At 40.3% G+C, this 13,811-nt stretch overlaps 1 protein-coding gene across 2 annotated transcripts in view; it reads right to left on the bottom strand.

Annotated features, from left to right (window-relative positions):
* The window catches only part of fbxw7 (F-box and WD repeat domain containing 7), a 368,590-nt gene extending 355,746 nt beyond the window's left edge, over positions 1–12,844 (bottom strand). For both annotated transcript variants that reach the window (XM_072550702.1, XM_072550240.1), the window contains exon 1: positions 12,601–12,844. The gene's annotated coding sequence lies outside the window, so the exon portion shown is untranslated. The remainder of the gene's footprint in view (positions 1–12,600) is intronic.
* Positions 12,845–13,811: the final 967 nt, after the last annotated feature.

Here is a 13,811-nt window from a genome sequence, read left to right as displayed (position 1 = left end):
TCACCGATAATTGCACAATGTACAGCACGATTCACAACTCCTCAGACACTGAAGCAGTCAGTGTCCAAATGCAACAAGATCTGGACAATATCTAGGCTTCAGCTGACCATTGGCAAGTAACATCTGCGCCACACAAATACCAGGCTATGACCATCACCAATAAGAATCAATCTAATCACTGCCCTTTGACATTCAATGGTGTTATCATCAATGAATCCCCCACGAGCAACATCCTGGGATATATCATTGATCAGAAACCCATCTGAATTCACGACATAAATGCAGTGGCTACAAGAGCAGGAAAGAGGCCAGGAATATTGCAGCGAGTAACTCACCTGACTCCTGAAAACCTGTCTAACCATTTAGAAGGTAAAGTCAGGAGTATGATGGAAACCTCCCAATTTGCCTCCATGAGTACGGTCCCAACACCACTCGAAGTTTGACACCGTCCAGGAGAAAGCAGCCTGCTTGATTGGCACTACATCCACAAGCATTCACTCTCTCCACGACTGACGTTCAGTATACACTGCAGCCACTGCCTAAAAGATGCACTGCAGAAATTAACCAAAGATCCTCAGACAACACCTTCCATATCCACAAGCACTTTCATCTAGAAGGACAGGACAGCAGATATGTGGGAATGACAGGCGGACTGAAGCTATTCTAGAAGGGAGCTCACCACCACCTTCTTAAAAAGGCATCTAGAGATGGGCAATAAGTGCTGGCCAGCCAGCCTCACCCACATCCCACAAAATAAATACAATTTTAAAAATTTTAAAATTAGCTAATTTTGAGAGGCTTTTCCAAAATAAGGAAAGATCAGCATTGGCAGGAACTCTTCCTTGTCATCACTGTACTCATTTAATGGTTCATCAAGGAACTACAATTGTAAATTTGTCAAAGATTTTGCAGTGATCATTTATATACCAAACTATCATTAAATCACTTGACAGCCTGAGGAAACATTGCATTTAACAGAATATTCTATACAAAAGTATGGAAATTTTTTAAAAATCGACTTTATTATCAGAAGGGAAATCAGAAGCTTTCCATGTCACCATTATCTAGTATAAATCATGATCATGTGAGAATCTATCCCACAGACAAAAATTGAAGTAGTGCCTACTTCACGTGAGATTAGCAAGCAAATAAAATATTGAACTTGAAAGAGATGCAGAGTATAAAACGCAACACAGCACCTTTATTCCTGATGAAGGGCTTTTGCCCGAAACATTGATTTCGCTGCTCGTTGGATGCTGCCTGAACTGCTGTGCTCTTCCAGCACCACGAATCCAGTATTTGCTTAGTTAGCCAATGTAGGTTCTTCAGTTTCTATTTATGGCTTCAAGTTAAACACAATTGTGCTAGGCCATCTGAAAAGTGCTAAAGGTCACCAAAATGACATAGTACAAAGAAGAAAGTAAGATCACAATAATTTCCACTGGAATCATCTCCCGTTCCAATGGACACCATCAGCCTCAAATCTTCCCAAGATGACCATGACAATATGGTCTTGTTTTCTGTTAGTATAAAAGAATCCAACATTCTCTTTCTTTTATTTCTTCAAAACAGGTCAAATTAAGCAAGTACAACCATGATAAGCAAACCCAACTTACATCACCATTTACTTATATCACACACATTAAAAAGAATGGCCGTTAATGAGGCAAGACTAATTGGACTCTAGAATTTTCTCACCTCCATCTCCTCCACAACTTCTTTCAGTGTTCCTTTAGACATGTTTTAAACTAGCATCTTAGTCAACATTATGATAAAACAAGTGGGATTTGACTTTAATTTATATGAAAGCACAAAAATTAAAGACATTTTTGTGCTGTTCAGAGAAGATGAATGGTTTCACAATATTGATTTAATAAAATCATAAAATAAAAATTTGCATTGCAAAATCAACTTATTGGATAACTGAACACAAGCATCTAAATGCAAGTATTCAATGCATTGAAATGAAAAAAACCATATTGCAAATTTATTTCTGTATTTATAGGTCCTCTCCAAACAAAAAACAATCACTTTGGGAATACTGATTTTTGGCAAAAAAAAGGTTACAAAATACTACAACAGAATTGTTTTAATCTCATGCTCTTCTTTCCCTTCATTTAGTTCATCACTGTTTGTGTACCTACATGCACATTTTTGTTTTCTAACTTCAATCTCTTCCATGAGTTCACTTTATGACTCTATACTCTTTCTCTAAGTATGATTTATACAAAGATAGGCTGTGCGCGCTTTGGAGTGAAACAAACATGGTGGTGAACAAAGTAAAGCAAAAGACTTACATATTACTAGACAGCTCTAATTTTCTTCAGTAAACACACAATAACCTGTTTTCAAATTTATTTTGCTTCCACAAAATGGTTTGCACTAATGCTTTCAAAGTTGGTGCTCCCACAGTCCAAAGACTCGCAGGTTACATGGATTGGCCATGCAAAATTGCCCCCCATAGTGATCGGGAATGCGCAGGCTAGGTGTATTAGGCATGCTAAATGCAGGGTTACAAGGGTAGGGTAGAAGAATAGGTCTGGATAGGATGCTGTATGGAGGGTTGGTGTGGATTAGATGCTCCAAATGGCCTGCTTCCACACTAAGGATTCTAAGACTCCATGGAAGTTGGATTTTATATGCGAATTGCACAATCTGCAACTCTAAACAACTTCAAAAAAAGAATCAGTGAACAGAAGTGTTATTTTCCTCAATGATATGGTAGGCCCAGACCTGTTAAGTTTCTCCAAAGATTTGTCTTCATTTCAGTTTGCCAGCATCCGCAATTGTGTTTTATTATGTAGTGTCATACTGCCTGTTAAATTGACTTTAAAATTTTGCACATTATTGCCAGTATAGGAATGCTCCATTATAACAAGTGACTCTCCACTTCTTATAAAGCATCCTCCTACAGAAAACATAATGGCATGGACAGAATTTGCACAAAGTCTCACAAGACATTTGGTTTTTTTTGCCATAACTAATTGCTTTTTCTTCAAATGGGATGAACTATTTGTTGGAATGCAGTTTTAAAAGTAACATTTGCCTTACATGTTACTAATCAGCCATTAAGAAATATGGTAAAGGCTTCTAATAACATTCTCAAAAGCAATTTTAGCTGGGTTTTATGAATTAGAACTAAGAATAGGAACCTCAGTCAATTTTGACCTCTCTACCTCAAGACAATTGCTGAACTCATGTTGCTTAAGCTGAAATCACCATAGGTCAAGAACCTACTTATTACATACGGATCAGATTCACACTGATAATATAGTTGAGCTAAAGAAGCTAGGATACACCTATTCAACATGAGTCACAGAACATTATTTCAAACTCAATTATATTCAAGAACAAGGGTCTCCAAATTCTCAGGACACCAAATACAGATTGACAAAACCACCCATATCTCAAGTACAAATAAAAATAAAGATTAGATTATAGCAAGTCAAGTTCTCAACAATTCTCCATCACAAATAAGCTTCAAGTTGTTTTTATAAATGACACTCATTTAGTAGATTGTTACTTTCAATAGCTTTTCAAAGCTTACTCCTTGATCCCCAGTTGCCTTTTAATACTACACCCAGACCAAAGCTATAAAGTCAATGAAAAATACCATGGCTTGTGTCAATATTTACAGTTACATAGTAAATGCACACCAACTGAATTCAAAGCCTGACCAGTGTGACAAGGAGTGAGTCCTAAAAGAGAATCCAATTTGAGAACAATGAAACTATGAAGCAGAAAATGCCAAAAGATGACTTCCATCAGAAACCACAAAGCTAGTTTTAACACTTGAAAACACCACGTTTAAAAAAATGCATACCCATACTGCATCTATTGGAGAAAATCTGTACGAAAAGAGTAATACACATAGCCTATGTAACAAATTCTATATTTCAGTGTTTGCACACTAGTTATTCCACATGAACATACATAATATTGAATGCATACTATATTGAAAATACAAATATATTGCAAAATAGCACATTTAAATTCATTAAACGTGGTGCATTTCTAAAATGCTTGTAGTTTTATTATTGCATCATTTAAGATGACTTTGTAGCTTGAGTTACCTTCCAGTTGAAGTATACTTAAGGCTGAAAAGGTACTCAACAGGAAATTTATAACTCTGCTATATCAACATATCCTAGAAAATAAAAACAGGGTTACCACAACAGCATTGTGTTATCTGCTCTTTTCCTTAATAACAATTCTCAAGAACATTACAAAAAGGGGTCTTTTTATACCTTTGAAATGCAAAGGCTTTCTTTTTTAATTTTGTTCCCCTGTTCAGGATAAATAACATACTTAAAACTCAATTCTGAGCAATGACAACTTGAGATATCAGTTCAAAAATATCAAGTTAATGAAGAACACAAGAACAGAACCACAAGGTAACACCTTGCTTTCTCTCCATGGGATGCTGCCTGACGTGATGATCACCAGCATTTTTTGTTTTCAGTACAGATCCCAGCATCTGCAGTAATTTGCTCCCACAAGGTAATACCCTATCTTTCTGCATCTCTCCGGGGTGGGAAAGACATACATGTACTCTGGGCTGCTGATCACCAAAGTGTGAAGCTGAAGCCAAACCCAGACAATATAGATGGATTCCCCCAAGCTTCAAAGCCAGGTTCTAATGAGCCCTCAACAGCAGAAAAACAAAAAGTACAGGAAAGGCAGAGTCCATGGTAACTCCCGACAATCAATGAGTTGTGATCACATAAATAAAATCTATACTCACATTACCCATTCTGTCAATGAGCAGAAAACAATATTATGGATTGTATGCAGACTCCCAAACTGTAGCAATAATGCTGGAGAAGGCATCGGGCAGGGACTTACAGCCACTAGCAATAAAAGTGCAGCTGTAATTATTGGTGACAAATTTACATACAGATTGGGAAACAAAATTAGTAACAATACTGTAGAGGTGGAATTCCTAGAATGTGTTGGGAGATGGCTTTCAGGATGAACATTGAGAAAACAACTAGAGAACAGGCTATCATAGACTGGGTATTGTGCATCGAGAAAGGAAAAACTGGCAATCTAGCTGAGCGATGCCTCTTGGAAAAGGGTGACCATGATAGGATAGAATGTTTCATTAAGATAGTGTGACTGATTCAGAGACCAGGTCCTAAATTCTAATTGGAGGAAACTGCGATGGCATGGTGCAAGAGCTGGCTATGATAAATTGGGGAGCATTACTTAAAAGGATGATGGTGATCAGGCAATAACAAACATTTAAACAGAGTGCCCAGAGGAACTGCAACAATTGGTCATTCTTGTTCTGCACAAAAATACAAAAAAAGAAAGATTGTCCAATATGGATAAGAAGGGAAATTAAGAATAATATCAGGTCCAAGGAAGAGGCAGACAAACTGGCCAAAAAAGACAATAGTAAACCTGATCATTGGGATCAGTTTAAATTTCAAAAGGACAAAGGGATTGATGAAGAGGAAGAATTGATTACAAGAGTAAGCTAACAGGGAATGTACAAATTGATTGTAAAAACTTATATATGTATGGCAGGAGAAAAATATTAGTGAAGACAAATGTCCCTTACAAAAAAAAACAGAAATTGTAACAAATAGCAGACCAAATGAAATACAAATTTCGGATCTGTCTTCACAAAGGAGGACACAAATAACATCCTAAAAATGTTGGGAAACACATGGTTTAGACAGAATAAAGAATTGAAGGGAGCTATTATTAGTTAGGAAATGGCGTTGGGGAAACTAATGGGATTAAAGGCTCAAATTCTCAGGGCCTGCCAATCTACATCCTGGAGTACTTAAGGAAATGGCACCAGTGATAGCAAATGCTTTGGTAGTCATCTTTCAAATGGACTCAAGCAGTTCTTTTGGATGCAGGGTAGCTACTTTAACCCCACTACTTAACAAAATGGAGGAAGAAAACAGAATTATAGATTGGCTAGCCTGTCATCAATAGTAGGGAAAATGCTATAGTCCATTATAAAAGTCTTAAGACTTGGAACAGTGACAAGATTGAACAGAGTCAACGTGGATTTACAAAAAGGAAATTGTGCTTCACAAAACTACTGGAATTGAGAGGATGAAACTATTAGGGTTGATCAAGGAGAACCAGTAAATGCAGTTTATTTTGACTTTCATAAGGCTTTTGATAAGGTCCCACGTAAGAGATTAGTATGCAAAGTTAAAAAGTATGAGGATTTCTTTTGGAGGGAAGGGTAAGGTAAATGGAGAAGAAACTGACTTTTTTACAGAAAACAAAGAGTAGAAATAAACAAGTTATTTTCCGAGTTGCAACCAGAAACCAGTGGGGTACCACAATGATCGGTACTAGGAACCCAGCTATTCACTTCAGATGAGGGAACTACAGGTCGTTCTGCTATAACATATGTTTCATCAGCGTGAATTGGCTTTAACACAATTGACGAATTGAGAGCATTGGTTTGGATAATGCAAACTTCTTGCTGAAAAAGTATAGTGATTTTTTTATTCACGATCTTTAAAACGCTATTTTCTGTAATGGTTTTCAATCATGCAATTTTCTATGGCATGAGGTTGCAAAGGAACAACTGTTGTGTTATAGCAGAAAACCTATAAATGATAGGTTTTCCAAGTCTGCAGATGACAAAATTGGGTGGGAAAATGAGCTGAGGGAGATGCAGAGGTTCTTCAGCATGGTTTGATCAAGTTAAGTGAGTAAGCAAACGTAAGGCAGGTGAGGTATAATTTGGATAAGGTTATACACTTTGGTATCAAAAGCAAGAACTTGGATGACCTGAATGATAATAGACTGGGAAAGGAGGGGTGCAATAAGGAGGTCCTTGTATACCAATCGCTGAAAGTATGAGGTGCAACAAACAACAAAATGTGGTAAATGGTATGCTTGCCTTCATAGCGAGAGGATTTGACTACAGGAGCAGGGGCATCACATCTGAAGTACTGTGTGCAATTTTGGTCTCCTTATCAGAGGAAGGATATGCTGGTTATGGTTGAAATGCAATGAAGATTTACCAGACTGAATCCTGGGATGGCAGAACTAAAGACTGCCTGATCGGTGGGTATGGTCCTAACCAAAATTTAGAAAAAAAGTTCTACAAGGACTAAACCAGAACCAGATAGATGCAGGAAAGATGTTCTTGATAACCAGACTGTCTAGAATCAGGGACTCCTGAAGAAGGGCTCATGCCCGAAACGTCGATTCTCTTGCTCCTTGGATGCTGCCTGACCTGCTGCGCTTTTCCAGCAGTGTCTAAAATCAGGGGTCACAGTCTAAAAGGATACTGGGTAAGCCATTTGGAACAGAAGTAAGGAGAAATTTCTTCACCCTAACAGTGATAAGCCTGTGAAGTTCTTTGCCACAAAATAGAGGCCAAAGCATTTTACGTTTTCAAGGAGGAGATATAGCTCTTAGCACTAAAAGGGGTCAAAGGGTATAGAACAAAACTGGGAACAGGGTACAGAGTAGGATGATCAGCCATGGTCATATTGAATGGTGGAGCACGTTGAGGGACTAAATGGTTTACTCCTGGTTCCATCCTTCTATCTGAAGTACACCATAACGATGGTAAAAATCACTAATGCAGCTGTTGGTAGTATTCAAATAAGTTGACCAATAAAAAAAAACAGATAAAAAACAGAAATCCACCCACTAAAGTTGCAAACATGACAGGATTAGAAAGCTAACTAAAAATAGTTATTAAATGCCCATTGATACTTTTGGAAAGAACTGAAAAGGAGACAAGTATGGATCATTGCCTTGCTTGAAAGAAGATAACTGAAGTTCAACAGCAGAAGCTTTGGTTAAAGTAGCTGAGCTACTTTGAAAAAAGAAAATGGTTCCCTCAATGCTTACGAATCAGTCATAAAGACTGGAAAGCATCAGATTTGGTTCCCAATCTGTGCTTAGTTGGCTGATGGTCAAAAAAACAATGGTCTTCAGATCTCCTAAATTGGAGAAAGGAGGGAAAGTAGCCAAACAAATTTCACCACTGAACAAAAAATAGCAACACCTCCTAAAAAGCGTGCAGTTGTGGACATTGATGAATTGGATTGGAGTTGGCTGTGATGTATCAACACAGTTGAATAGCCTACCTTCATTTAATGTTAAGACTCAGACATTAATTTGTGTTAGGGAAGTGTCAGAGCATGGTTATCATTTAGAAGTATGTACATGGGTGAGAACCAAATTCACCAATAAAAAAAGAGTTCAGAAAAAAAAATTGGTATGACTGACTAAACCCTAAGTATTGATGGTGCATAAATACTGATTTGAATCGTACACCCTCCTAAAATACTATGAAAGGTGAAAACCAGAAGCAAAGGCAGGATAATTTAGACCCATCGCGGAGGTACTCCTATGAAGAAATCTAAAGCAATACTAAACCCACTTTTGATCACTGAAATACAAAGATTGCAAGCCACTAAACAAAAGTACAAAAATGTCATTCAAAAAACCTTCAATATTCAAACTGAAGACATTCTTTGCCTTTAGTTTTCTAGCATGGACCTTGTCAAATTAACATGAAATGGAAGGAAACCGCCTCTCCTACTCTGATGGGCCAGTATAAGATTGAGTTGAGAGTGTGGTGCTGGAAAAGCACATCAGGTCAGGCAGCATCCGAGGAGCAGGAGAATCGACGCTTCTGGCAAAAGTCCTTTATCAGTCCTCACTTTCGCCCAAAATAAGACTGAGCCTTAGCTTCAGACAAATGGCAATATTAAAGTGAGGAGGTGAGCATAACATTTAAGTTAGAACTTAAAATAAGCTGATAAGGAGAAGTCAAAGTGGCTCAAGCTTTATTATATACTCCAACGGAATTCACTAATAAGTATTTTGGAAGTGGTATGTAGCAATTTACTTTTATCACTCCAGCACACTTAGACAAATTACCCTCACCTTCCTTCAAATATTGTTTGAGAAATTACCTTTGGCACTTTTACGGATACCACATTTAGACTGGTTTCACCATTCTCAAGCTTAGTCTTGCAAAAGGTTAGTTGACAAAAACTGCTGAGCTAATCACATTTCACTTCTACTCTGTCAAACATTATTAAATCCAGCTCTGTAAAAGGAGCAAGCTATGAACAGTAAGCTAGTCTATTGTGCAGGATCACTCGCATTTTTAGGCTTAGCATTGGTGACCATGAAACACTCAGTAGTATGTTTTTGGCTCAAGTACCATCTGTTCCAAAGGTGTGCAATGACATCTGAACAGGTGCATAAATAAAAAAAACTAAATTTTGGGTTTCAGTATGCAAATACATCACAAAGCTTTCCAGCACAAGTATCTCAACACAGAAACCAATGTACCACTCTTACGCAACAAGGTCCTGAAGTCAATTTTGTAGTGTCTAATCTTGTTGTGTCAAGTGACATCTCAAGTTTTGAACCACATTCTCAAGTCTCGTTCACCAACTATCTTTCCAGAGTACCCCCACCCACACCCCGAGACCCTCAAACAAACCCACCCTCCCCCAAAGTCTGGCAAATTTACTCAAATGCCAGCTCTCAACCTCCCATCCATCAACATTTCTCCAAACTGCTTTCGCACCTCTATTCAACACCATTACCGTTTTTCACAAAATTCTCCAGTTGTTTCAATTTTAAACATTTAAAACCTCTTCTTTGTCCAATCTTTACTAAATCTCCTGTCCACCACTGTCCTATTAAGTTAAAAAAAAACGGGAAATTTTTGTTTTTGCAAAGTATAAGTTCTAAATATATGCAGGCTGTTATAGAATACACTGTATTTCTAAAGTCAGAGACTGCCATATGATAGGACTTCTGTCTGTAACGGAAGATGCACAAAAAGTACACAAAAACATCTGAAACCAGAATAAGGATTTCTCAAGACAAACACCTGGATTTTTCTTTTAGGCACACAAGAAAAGTCATTGAACAAACATTCCTCTCTTCAAGGTGACCAAAAAAAACATTATGATATTGTATTGTACATATTTATATTATAAATCACAGAAAATAGGAAGCCAGACTTTTAATTCTTGGTCCTCCTGAAAATTCTTTAGTTAGCAACTCTAAATGGACTACCTCACACAAGATGGTCACCAAGTCAAACTTGGTGGCATTTCATAAATAACTTCAAAGAGCATAATGTAATCTTGATTAGTACCAGTTCAACTAAACATTATTTCGGAGAACCTGTGATTACTTCAGAATTCATTTGTACACCAGGTTGAGCATTTTCTCTTTTCACTAGTGCCACAAATGCCACTGAAAGAACCCCAACAAAACCCTGGAGCAGGCTGATTCTCATAATATAAGTCTGATACTGCATGGGTATAATTCCACTGCAGTACCTAAACCCATTTGCAAAGTACTAAAAGGTGTCCATCAGCCACCCTGGGCACATTTGTATGACCTGGCTTTATGATTTCAGAGGAAAGAGCTATTCACACTCCTTCCACAGTCTAAAAATGTGCAAGTTAGGTGAATTGACCATGCTAAATTGCCCATAGCGTTAGGTGAAGGGGTAAATGTAGGGGAATGGGTCTGGGTAGGTCGCTCGTCGAAGGGTCGGTGTGGGCTTGTTGGGCTGAAGGGCCTGTTTCCACACTAAGTAACCCAACCGAAGCTGATCAGACTTCAGAACCCAGATAATTTGAGAATGAGCAGTGATCGAGCTATGCATTGGGTTAGTCAAGACTAGAGAGGTAACAAGCGCATGAAAACGTTTTTTTATTCATTCACAGAATGAGGAGATTACTAGTTAGGCTAGCTTTTATTGCCCATCCTTAATTATCCAGAGGACAGTTGAGTGTCAACCACAGCTCTGTGGCTCTGAAGTCACATATAAGCCAGACCAGGTAAAGACAGCAGTTTCCTTCCCTAGAAAGGCCTTTCGTGAACCAGATCAGTTTTTCCAACAATTGACAACATGGTTATCATTATACTCTTAATTCCCGATTTTATTCATCGAATTCGAATTTGACCATCCGTCATGGCAGGTTTTGAACCCAGGCACCCCAGACATTTTATGGATGTCACTGAATTAACAGTCACAATATGTATTGGGCGGCACGGTGGCACAGTGGTTAGCACTGCTGCCTCACAGCACCTGAGACCCAGGTTCAATTCCCGCCTCAGGCGACTGACTGTGTGGAGTTTGCACGTTCTCCCCGTGTCTGCGTGGGTTTCCTCCGGGTGCTCCGGTTTCCTGCCACAGTCCAAAGATGTGCAGGCCAGGTGAATTGGCTATGCTAAATTGCCCATTGTGTTAGGTAAGGGGTAAATGTAAATGTAGATGTAGATGTAGGGGTATGGGTGGGTTACGCTTCGGCGGGGCGGTGTGGATTTGTTGGGCCGAAGGGCCTGTTTCCACACCTGTAAGTAATCTAATCTAATCTAATCTAATGTAAGCATTCTGCTTTTACAATGAAAAAAAGAATTTTGGTGAACAAAAATTTTCACTGATCAACTAAATATGAAATTTATAATCTTATCCATTTGGAAACTGATTTAGCTGCTCAACAGCAACCTTGTTTCTGAAGTTATAGATCTTAGATTTCTTAACCATTATAATGAGTGTACCTACATGACAAGTACATATGGAGATAGTGAAAACAGAATGCATAGCTGCGCTTTCACATGCATGCCTGAATGCATGTGTAACTTTTTTAATGGACAGTTGAAAACCAAATACCGAACAGAAGCATTTTCCTAATGACTAAAAGAAATGCGTTGAGAACAGTTCAGTTTAAAATAAAGATCCAGACCACAAACAAAATTGATAAACGCACCTTGCATAGGTAAAAATCTAATTCATACATTGCCTGTGAAAACCACTTTGCATAATGCATGAAATAGAAAAAGTTAAGATTTGGTACAGGGAAAAATTCACACCAAAAGCAATATATGAAACCACAAAATAATCATCCCACAGCCTTCAGCATTCAATGCAAACTACATTGAACTTTAAGACATTAACTGACAGGGAGTATCAAATTTAGCCATAGGTCCAAACAACACAGAACTTCTACTCATTTGTATGAATTGTGGGATGGTAACTGTAATACCATTAGAAGTAAACCTACATGATCATGTGAAGTTAATTCAAAAAGAACGTTTAAAAATGTTTCAATATAAACAAAATCAGTTGTAATCTTGGATCATTTGGGCATCAAATTCTAGGTTACATTGGAAATTTCACTTTGCATTGCTGCTTGCAAATACTGCAGACCGTGCTCCCACTGGAAGATATAGAGATTGAAAGCCATAGAAACGAATTGAAACAAGAGATGGGTGATTATAACTTTCCGAACGGGATGCAGACGTTTCGATAAAGTATTTTTTTCACTGAAGTCCTCAATTGACTTCGTTATCTGAACTTGATAATCAGGTAGATTTACTCCCAGCAGGATCGTGAGTTACTGAAGCCCATGAATGGAGAAGGACAGGGTGCAGGATTTATGCGTGGCTTTTCCTTTTGGTGTTCATGAATTATTGATCTCCCTCCTTTCCACCCCGGCACACACGAAGGTGGTCTACCCCACCAGCACCAGCAGCAGCAGCAGCAGCACCACCTCCAGCACTCCCTTCTCCTCACCCTCCTGGAGCTAGTAGCACAATGTGTGAGAATGAGTAACTCACCCGAGCGGGAGGATGAGGCACGCTTTGATTCCAGATGAAGTGCAGCTCTCACACGGGGTCCGGGACTCCTCACCAACCCCCATTAAATTAGGGACTGGGTGGGCCTTGCAGGGAGTGGGGGGTGTGGGGTGAGTGGGGGGGGGGTGACCCGGCCAATTCTAATACCTCACCCGGACGGGTATCTGGCGGCTCGGGGTGCTCATCAGTCTGACAAAGTGCCTGGGGTTTCCCCACCCCGGACACCCCCCACCCACCCCCCTGTACCTTTCTCTAATCAGGGGCGATACCAGTCTCACCCATCATTGCCCCCCCTCCTGCCCCCTCCCCGGGGGTCACACTTGCAGAGTTCGCCTCTTCTTTGTAGTGCAGAGCCTGTGAGGCGGCTGTCCGCGGCCTCCCTCCCTCACACAGCCCGGGCTGTCTATAAACTTTCCCCGCTCGGAGCCCCCCTCTCCCCACACTCCCTCCCTCCCTCTCTCTGTTTATCTATCTCTCTATCTCTCTCCTCTCTTTCTCACACTGACTGAGTATCCTCACACCATGGTTTGTGATGGAGGGGGGGGTGGGGGATGTGAGGGAAGAGGGCGGGGAAAGCTCTCCCCCCTCTGCCGCCGCCGCCGCCGCGCGCGCTGCCCCGAGCCCTGCCGACTGTGCGCGCGGACGGACGGGCTCTCTCGAGATGCGACGCGAGCGCGCACAGCCGAACGCTCTGCACCTTCTGGTCGCTTCCACTGAAGTTCAGCTCGCGAGAGGGGGGGGGGAGGGGTGTGGCGCTGGGAGAGGTAGCCCCGCCCCTGCCCCCCCACCACGCACCCTCGGCACACGGGCGGCGCGGGGAGATGACGTCAGCGCAGTCGCTGGCCATCTGCGTCAGAAGGGGAGGCCGCCGAGAGACGCTCCAGTTCCACTGAGGGGAGAAAGTGAACCTGTCATCGTGAGTGTCTGCTACTGCTTCTGTCAAGTTCAACACCTCCCGGTAATCCACACACACACACACAAAAAGAAGAAAATCGGATTGAGCTCCTGTTTCCGTCGCTTTCCCTGCCAACGAAAATCCATTCGTTCTTCGAGAAGATCTCGGATGTTTGGCTCCAGGGGTGAAGAAGGCTGATGGACCGAAATGGCACCTCGTCCCCAGCAGAGGTTATTTCACATAATGGAGGAGATTCAAACTTGTGTGTGAGAGACAGACCCTAAAGATAACGGTAAGA

The sequence above is a fragment of the Chiloscyllium punctatum genome, chromosome 1, assembly GCF_047496795.1.
Source record: "Chiloscyllium punctatum isolate Juve2018m chromosome 1, sChiPun1.3, whole genome shotgun sequence".
Classification (NCBI taxonomy): Eukaryota; Metazoa; Chordata; class Chondrichthyes; order Orectolobiformes; family Hemiscylliidae; genus Chiloscyllium; species Chiloscyllium punctatum.
Note: the sequence above shows the minus strand (reverse complement) of the source record. Positions and strands in the feature narration are given on the sequence as shown.